Consider the following 10,447-nt stretch of genomic DNA (forward strand, 5'->3'; position numbering starts at 1 on the left):
CATTGACAAACTCAAAAAATATGAAAAGCATCAACAAACTATAAATTTAAACTGCAATATCGACCTAATAATTGTGTTGTCCAATTATGCAAGCCAGAGGAAAATGATCGCATCAAGCACAAATATAAATACAAAACATACTTAAAGAAAAATAATCAACTGAGGGGCGCCTCATTTTGTTGTTTCAACTCTACATTATATTGTCTAAATAAAAAACTCAAACCGTTTAAAGCAATATTAACTTTATAATCTACTAAAACCTATTAAACTAAGGCGGACATGACAATGGATTTTCTCTGTAAGCAGTGGTAAAGCATCTTAGCTGAATTTCTAGCTACCTCTATTTATGGGCCTTTAGTACAAACTCTTGCAGTTGTTCCGTGCATTTCATTACCTGATATCTCATTATGCTCCTATGATGGTTGCTGGAGAGGACATGGATGTTAGGGTTAGGGTTGGTTACAGTGGCATGATTAGAGTAATATTCATGAGAAATTAGGGAGAGCAATTGAAAATGCACAAAGTGGAAAATAACAATACTTGATTATGAGATGAACTAGCAACACCACTAGTGTGTGTACAATGTGTGGCTATTTATAAAGGAGTAGCAAGGCTAATGCACGTGGTAGTACATTGGCTAGGTGCACCTCTCAAGGGTCAAGAGACATCTCCCCAAAAGGCAAAGGTCAACATCCCAATGTATGCTCCAAAGGGCACTCTTTTTGTGTCCATGTGAAACTCACATAAGCCTCATACTCTCACATGGTTTCCTACACACCAACATGTTGTGGCATAGGCCAAAGGCCACATACCCAATAGGTTTTGCCACACAGAATAATAAAAGGCACATAAACTGAGGCCCTACATGCTACAATAGGTGGTCTCATCATGATATGGTGTCCCACAGATAAACGTACCCATCACAACAAAGATCACACATACTTGATGAGTAGGGTGAGGAGCAACCATATCCTCTACAATGCATCATTATAATCATTGTAACGACATGGAGACAGGTCTCCTCTTCCTTGTCTTCGTTTTTGTCCTCGTCCTCCACTACGTTCACTCTACATTTTTCCTTGTCGTTACTACTATTGTTGTGACACTTTGATGGTGGATGACCTTTGATGCCGCAATTGCTACACTATTTGTTTTGGTAGCAGTCCTTTGAAAAGTGTCTAGTCTTTCCACACTCGCAATATTTCTATTATTGTCATTTGATCTAGATAATGATGCCCTAGAGGTTGATGCAAGATAAGCTCCTCCATTTGGAGTAGATTTGTTTGTTTGCTTCTTCTCTTTTTCATGGATTGCACTTATGAATTGTTGTAGTGAAGATGTGGGGTCCTTTGGTCCAATACAACGACTATATTGTCACAAGATTTTGGTAGAGCACTCAAAAGCATGGCTACTTTGCCTTCTTTAGGATTGATGCACTCAATGTAGGTGAGCTGTGTGATTATGCTCATTAGCCTATTTACTAGGCTAGATACGTCCTCCCCTTGAAGCATAGATAGCTTATAAAGATTTTCCTTTAACCTTATCTTAGATTGCTTTTTTTAAGCACCATTTTTCTCAAGAATTGTCCTTGCTTGAAGTGCTATTGTGGAGTCGCATGTGAAGTGCACGTAGTTATCATGTAAGAATTTGATAATTATACCTAGAGTTTGTTCATCTTTTGCATGTGTCTGTGCAACTTGGGCTCTAGTGAGTGTGCCTTCATAGGTGGATGGCTTGGTTTCCCTAGGCTTGACAACAACCCATAATTGTTTTCTCATTAAGTAACCCCGTAGCTTCATCCTCCATGTGTGAAAACCCTGTCCATTGAACTTCTCAATTCCTTTATCCCCCAAAGTGCAAAATGGAGGGGCCTTAACTCTCAGCGGTGTGCCAAGGTCAGTGTTTGCCTCTTTACAAAAGCACTATGAAAATGTCATCTCCACACACACACACACACACACACACACACACACACACACACACACACACACACAGGCGGGTGGAAGGAGGTAGAGAGTGAGAGCAGTGGGGAAGGGGAGTGAGAGAGAAAGTGGAGAGAGAGAGAGAGAGAGAGAGAGAATGGCGGGAGTGGAGAGAGAGAGAGATGAATATTGTAATGAAGTAGAGAGAGTAACGTGTTGATTAGGAAAAAAGTAAGAGAGAGCTTATTTTTTTGTTAAGAGCTACTTATTTTTATTTGTTATATAAGCTTAATCTCTTTTAGTTTTAAGAGGAACTTATGCTATAGTCCTCTATCTACTACGCAACTTCTTGCTAAACATTATCTCTCTTATGGATTTTACTCTTAATTTCCCTCCTTTCGTTCAATCTTTTCCTTTTTTTTACTGGAAAAGTTATTACACTTGGAAGTTTCTTGATTGATCGGCTTCTCTTTTCAAGTTTATTTCTCTAGATGCTATTATTGAAATTGGAACATAACAAACATACGAGCCTCTGGAGCATACAATCATCTTGGAGAAGGTGGGTACATTTTGGAGGAGTGCTTCTCTAGTGTTTACAAAGTTAACATTGCAGAGCAATCATCGCCATCATCTCCTAAGTGCCTTTTTGCTAGCCCCCCTTTAGTTTCTAAACCAAGCACGACAAATTTTGTTGATTTGAACACCCCTGATGGGAAACATGCGTCAGCCCAAGATTGTTTGCGAGCTTCACCATTCCAAACAAATGGAAATAGTCTTGTGGATGTTTTGAGGTCTGCATCAAAGAAGAACACCTTAACAAAGATCATATCCGACATTAATCTTATTGTAAAGGTGATAGATATTCCCAAGATTTACAATGGTGATTTCATTTTTGAATTCCCATCAACCAAGAGAAAAGTGCACGTAATGGACGCAGTGGAAAATCAATATGACCAACCTCAAGCATAGTCTTCTCTAGGGTTGCACGATGAAACCAATGCATTGGTTTTTTGAAGTGCATCAATGACGTTTGACCCAAACTTCTAAACTATGGATATTTTAATTGTGCACACTTTTACGGTAGTTTGTTGAGGGTACCGAGAATCGACGAGGTATGTGACACTTTATCACGCAAAATAGTATGTCACTTTTGTTCCAATGTTGCACTATGCATTGGAACTTGTGAATGTTTTGTGTATTATGTGATGCCATCGGATGAGACATGTAGTAGGTTGTTAATTATTGAAGCACACATTCCCACAACATTCGCAACGGCACATCAAAATCTTTCATAGACAAAACCAAAGAAATGGTGAAAAGGGTATTGGTTGTTGACCATCAAGCGGTCGCTAAGAAAGTCCAGCTATGTGTGGCAAAAGCAATAGTGTCAGAGACTATTCTTTGAGCCAGGCCAAAAAATCGATGAGCAACAACTATACGCCATGGCATAGGAGATGGGTCCCTTGGTACGAGACAACTAGTAACAGTTCCTTTTCATATAGTATAGTAGTTTTTTTTTTCAAAATGTAATTTATGTTATGTAGAAGCAATATGTTCTTTTCATTTAATTTATCCATTAGTTTTTGACAATCTATTTCTTCGATGCGAAGTGATCCAACCACAAAATCATTTGGGATCGATGCACTTCTCAAGATGAAACGAGATTGCGCTTATGACTTCTTCCAAGGTAGACAATTTTTGGAGCATGATAAGGAATGGGAGAAGTGGTTTGTTTTCAAAATGTCCACGGTGGTGGGTCCATCATCAGACATCAACCTAGTGAACCGTAGGAGGTGATATGGAATAGGAGATTTTCATTGTGCTTGTGTGCAATTTAATTACACTAAACGGGTCACGGATTGGGTAACAATGGCGTGCCATGTAGATAATACGATGTGTGTCTTCTTAACATACATGTGTTACATATCACATTGTTTTGCAAGAAATTGATTTCATTCCTTTGTGGGATAGCATGCAAGACCTGCTCACTAGCCACATATGAAATGAAGGAAGATGACATGGACTCATAGTGCCTCTTTTGGGAATGTCTCAATGACACATCGGCCAAACATGGGTGTGAACCATAAAATTTCTTTGGATTCTTGACAGATGAAGCGCAAAGAAAATTGGAATGCAATGCGCCATGTGTTCAATGATGGTAAGGGAAGTGCGATGGAGGACCAAGAGCATTGCTACCTATTTCATTGGAAGCAAAGCATGAATCAACACATGGTGAAGTACATAATAGCACCCTCACAAGCAACACACGTAGAAATGTGTGAAACGTGGAGACAAGCACCATCTAAGGAGGCAGCTATTTCCGAAGCCCGATTGATATGACCATGGTGGAAATTAGAGAATTGCATGGACAATAACCTTCCATACATGGACTCGTGGCTAATCTGGTAAGAGGTGCATATCGTCCATTGGAGTAGCATCATAACATCCTTTGAAACAACACGTATGGTCCCAACACCTCATGCACAAATCTTTTTGAAAGCAAACATAGGAGTTGGTTGCTAGGAGAGGGATTCAAGAAGCAGATATTGCAGTACAATGTGTGTACCAATGACTAAGCTAATGCATTTTTGCAGAGTACGAAAGCTATTTCATACTTGCAAGGAAAACATCTAGGAAAGGTTCCACCCTTACAAAGGCTTGTTGAGCAGCTAAGTAATCGACCATCTCATGTCACGTGCCTTGTGAATGAAGCTATTGAGGGAACACTATGCTACAAGGCACCCTTGACTCTAATGGACGATAAGAAAATTTCTCAAAAGAAGAGGTTGCCAATAGAGGTGATTGATATTGAGGATGAGTCAACTCATCGACCAAAGTACAATTGAATCACGAAGAACCGACGGCCAGGTGGGCAGCCAAGAAAGATAAATTTCACAAGTGAAGGGACATCAAACACGCCTCTTAAGAGGAATGAAGGGGGGAAGTCCATGGTAAAGGAGAGAAAAATCAACAAAGCAATGTGGGCTATTCGGTGCACCCATAAAGATAACAAAGTGACCTGTAGTGGAATGCCTAAAGGGGAGAGAAGATGTGGCAGGTTCATTGTTTTGCAGGCTCTACTATGGGAGTTTCGACTCCCTCTTTCGAACGATATCAAAAACATTTGAGAGAAATGGTCGTCAATGGTTTGGTTTTGTCCCGAGGACATTTTACATCGTCATATTTTGGATAGCAACATTGCCACACAACCTGGGGAAATACCCACTATTTGGCCAGTGCAAATTGGCATAAACCTTTCTCCGAAGGAAGTGCAAAAATTGTATGAAGGTGGGTATCAAGTGGAACAAACTGTAGAGGATTGTGCTCCATATATTTTAGGAACTTCAAGTGCCAATGAGAACGTGACGAGGTCATCACATGCAGAGTGGTCCTTTCAACAGTCAAGATGGGTACAAACAAAGTACCGCACCACAATCTCATTGGAGGCAAGTTGCAAAATTGCTTCGGCTCTAGCTTTGAAGGCAAGGGTGGTAGAGGAATTTTTTTGAGTGAAAAGAAAACAAATTTTTCAAGGTCGAGTCACATGGAGAACATAGTCATGTGAATATGTAACGAGGTTCAAATTTGCAAAGAGCCAACTTGTATATGTCCAGATTTGTCAAGGTCCTCTAGCACGCAATTGACTGTATCTTGCATGTAAGCACATTTGCTTCATGTTTTTACATGGTTTAGGCTTAAGCGAGAACGAGAATATTTTTATCCACCAACCAATTATTGGTGAGTTCCAAGTTATCAATGCACTCAACAAAGAGCGCACCTATCCGACCATAAAGATGTAATTTGTTTTTGATCCGCTTTCTACAATGGATTTTGTTATCTCTCTTCAATGTCTTTGGCATGTTAGAATTCCATCGATGAAGGTATTTTGAATATATGTTTTGTTTGGTTAACTTGTACAGAGCATTGTTTATAAATATTTCTTTTGCATAGTGTTCTAAGGAATGAGATTGTTGAGGTGTCAAATCAATAATCTATTCAATTTAATATTAGTTTCATAGCCTGTCAAATGCTATATAACAATTTGTGTTCACGTCTTCTTTTGTTCACCACTCAAATACTAACATTGTGTGCTACTTTCTCTAACCACAATGTATGACGATCTTGAGACGCCCATCAAAATCTGCTTGGGATGCCCTGGAGGCCATTCCCAACGGCGAAGCAACATATGTAAAACAATGGTTCAAGCAAGCTGTCAATACAATGGTGGAAATGTATGGCCTTTCTCAAATGTGCACGGAGCTCAAAATGCGCTCATTGCAAAGCTTGAACGTAAGGGGTAAATTCACCATCACTTGTTAGAAGAGAACTGGGATCATCACAAAAGCGGATGAAGAAAAACTAAAAGTGCAGCTAGGTGCTTGGTGAATAATCTCTTATTCGTACATGAGAGCTGCACTACTAAGCTAGGGCCTTCAAACAATTGATTGTAGGGGGAACATTTAAAGTGATGCGTATGTACTACAATTGATATGAAATGTAATGCTTTCTGTGAATAATGAATGTTCATCTTTTTGATGTTCTGACAAAATTTCACTATGGGTAAGCAATGGAGCATTATGAAAGAATTGAAAAGTATGCATATATCTCATAGGCTCTATTTTTATTTTATCCAAGGTCTATCCACATGAGATCCATGTGCCTCTTTGTCTCTATCTCTCTCTTTTTCTCTCCCATTTTCTCTCGCGCGATAAAGAGGATAAAAGAGAGAGGGATACACATGAAAACAGATTAGATAGGCCTCTGTGGAATGCATTCACTCTTCTCCCATACTCCTCTATCACATATCCTCTCTCTCTCATTTTCTCTCTAGAATCCTTTTGGAATCTGCTCGTCAGATTTCAAAAAGCACTTGCTAGAAAATGCTCACCAATAAAAAATCCCTAGGTTAGGGTTAAGGTGGCAATTCATAATAAGAGATTAGAGAGAGCAATTGGACAATACACAAAGTGAAAATCCCAATAACTATACTTGATTATGAAATAAACCATCAACACCGCTAGTGCGTGTACAAAGTGTGGCTACTTGTATTTTAATAGCAATGCTAATGCAAGGCATATTACATGGGCATTAGGGAAATTTTGAGCTTGTTTTTGGGCCTTGTAAGAAATTGCTAATGTGGCACAGTTTTCAAAGAGTGGGGATCGGTAAAATTTTTGCAAATGAGATCCAAATTTGTCGGAGGTTGGATATATAGAATCTACTCTTTAAATGCTATCTATTGATATAAGCATGCATATATCGGACATTGCCTTCATATAGATCTAGAAAAAGGTAATTTCAAATTAATGTAACATTAGAAAAAACTAGCAGATTGAAAACAAAATGGCATAACTTTCATAGAACTCATCCAAACTTTTCAAACCATGGCTCTTTAGAATCCATTGTTTAAGAGTTGTCCAATGATAGGTCATATCATGGGGGTCTGAGCAATATTTAGAGGGGTTTCTCTCTTTTGTGCAGCTTTGATGATGTGCCACCCTTACAAGGCCCAAAAATGAGCTCAAAACTTTCATAATGCTAGGTGCACCCCTGAAGGTTCAAGAGACATCTCCCCCAAGGGAAAATACCAACCTCCCAATGTATGCTCCAAAACGTACTCTCTTGGCTCCTTGTGGAAGTCACCTAAGCCCATATACTATCACATGGTTTTTTGCTAGTTGGATGCTAGTTAAACTAGAGATGGTACCAACATGTTGTGGCATAGGCCAAAGGCCACATACCCAACAATGGAGGTTGTCCAAATGGATGTTAAGACCCCATTCTTACATCAAGATATTCATGAAGAGATTTATATGCACCAGCCTTTGGGGTGGTCACTTATCAAAAGATCCCTATATCACATGTGTTCAAGGGATTATTAGCAATACCTCAACGTACATGTCATGTTTAAACTAATGGACTGTTAAAAAACCCCCACCCCCTCAAATGCATACATAAAATTATACATTTTTGAGCATTAATATTTTGCTCTGGTGTACTCATGTCATAAGATACACGTTATGAAAAGTGATCACCCTAAGCACCAGCTAGAGGGCTTTGTAGAGTAGGGCAAACAACATTTGGTATCTAATCTTAAAAAATGCCTTTATGAATTAAAGCAAGCACCAATCAAAAGTGTGATACATTGATGAAGTCCCAAGGTTATAGAAGGAGTACGAGGTCCACTCTCTCTACATTTAAAAGGTTATGGATGGAGTTCTTTCAATTTGTTGGGGTAAAGGCCACATGTGCCTTGCCCTAGGATGGACATCGAGTGTTTGTCACCCATTGACCTCACTGGTCCACTTACCTTATTCTTTATATACACAAGGTAATGAGGAATAGGAGTGACAATTACTTCTGGACGCTTTGCTCCACCAACACACAGTCTCTCCTGCTTTGCACATGCTCCTCACAACTGGTATCAGAGCCGTGGTAGTGATCGGCGGGGGTGCACTCTCCCCCCCTCCTCGTGCGTGCATTTCCCTTCAACAACGGCTATGGAGCTTCGAGCTCGTGGTAGTACATCCGATCGGATTGAGAGCTCGTAGATCCGATGGTGATGGTGGTCGACGCATCAATAGCATAGAATCGTGGCTATGGGAGCTTGAGGATCAAGCTCAGAATGGATCTGGCAAGGAGGAAGCGGATCAAAGCTTGCAACAGAGAGATTGGAGTCTTCAATGCCTTCAACACGCACATAAGCCCTTACACACACTCATCATAGGCAATTATTGGGAGAAATGGTTGTCATTAACATAAAAGATATGCAAAAATAGAGTCAAGATCTTTGTATAGCATGGAAATGGAGGCAGGTAGATCTATGCTACAACCAACCATGAATGAGGCTTGAACTGGAGACAGCAAGGTAGATTAGAGGCAGTACTTTATTTCAGAGCAGCATTGAGGGAATCCAAGAAGAGTGCAAATTGGGAGTAGTGATGGAGCGTTGTATTTTTCTGAGTTTTCACTCCAAGAGGTTGTGTGGTCTTGTGATGCTGTTAGCGACGGAAATACATTGGGTTTTTATAACCACTGGCATCGCTAAGACCGTCGCTAACAGCGTCGATACGAGAATGTCGCTATAAGCGTCGCTATAACAGTTGCTATATGCATCGCTATAAACGTCGCTATATAGCGATGCCTATAGCGACGATTATAACGACGTTTGCAGGCCATCTATAGCAACGTTTATAGCGACACTGCAAAGCCTTATATAGCGACGCCCGAGAGGAAAATTTTTTGGTGGCAGGACATTGAATGACCTGCCACCCATCAACCATATTGAATGTTTTATTAATTGATTCACCTTTGAAAAAAAGTGCAAAGGTAGATATAGACCCAAAATAGTCACCCACAGACAATATAACCATTAACTCCATCATCCATAGTGCGTATTGTTTGCAAATAAAGATACAGAACTGACAAGCGTGAATTGATGAAAGTAAATCAATGACAATTGTACACATCATAGGCAAAATCACTTGATTGTTAAACTTTGCAAATGTAATAGTTACAACACCATTGTCATTATTGAAAAAATATACATGGTTTTCAAAAAGACGTATAAAAGTCATCACATGATACATAAGGTATGACAAAAAGAAACTAATGCTATCTAGCTACGGCTAGACTGACGTCGTCTAATCAGACGTCTCATCGCGCCCAAGCGGCGTAACTGTCGGATTCTGCAAAAAAAAACAATAAGACAGCTTTTTGTAAGCATAAACATATAGAGACGTTTATAAAACAATACAACAAATAGAAAAGAGTAAACCCTAATACTAACCATGCCGCCGTGAGAACTCAGAATGTCCATCAGGGCGTTTAAGCCCTTCCTGCTTGCGTACTCGCGCTCGTACGGTGTGGGATCACGTCCTGTCCTCATCGACCACTGTCAAAACATACAAAGAATCCATTATGTTAGAATTTAAAAACCGATAAACCCTAAACTATCAAACATAAAGAGCAATGCGAAAACACTTACAAAATCGGCCTCAAATGATGCCCACCCGCCGCTCCCCAAGTGGTGCGAGTTCCCTGCCTCTACTCGCGCTCTGGCTGCCTCCTTTTGTTGCTTCCACTTGTCGAGATTCTCGCACGCTGCTTTCTTCGCATTCTTCCAATATTCTTTGGCCAGCCAATCTGGTCTATTCCACCCATGCTTGATTGCTTTTTGCACTTCGAAACTCTTGTGCTTGCAGTATTCGCGCATTCGAACCTTCATCGCGTCTTCATTGAAGCGGTCATCCCGTGTTGGAACGTGAAACTCGTCATGAAGCATGCTGATGACTCTTTCTTTTAAATCATTCGGTACTTCACTCCAGGTGTTTAGTATGTAGTGTCTAAACACCTGAGAGAAAAGACCGTGCATGCGCGAAATCGCCTTCTTGCCTCCATCATCCAAGATGATGCCTCCGCTGAAGTCGACGGAGTAAGGCAAGCCCTCTCGCCACTGACGCGTGAACCTGGGTGTGCCGGTAGGGGTCTCTAGCGGCGTGTCGATGGGGGTACGGACGTCAGGT

Source organism: Adiantum capillus-veneris, chromosome 18 (genome assembly GCF_014529385.1).
Source record: "Adiantum capillus-veneris isolate H3 chromosome 18, ASM1452938v2, whole genome shotgun sequence".
NCBI classification, from domain to species: Eukaryota; Viridiplantae; Streptophyta; class Polypodiopsida; order Polypodiales; family Pteridaceae; genus Adiantum; species Adiantum capillus-veneris.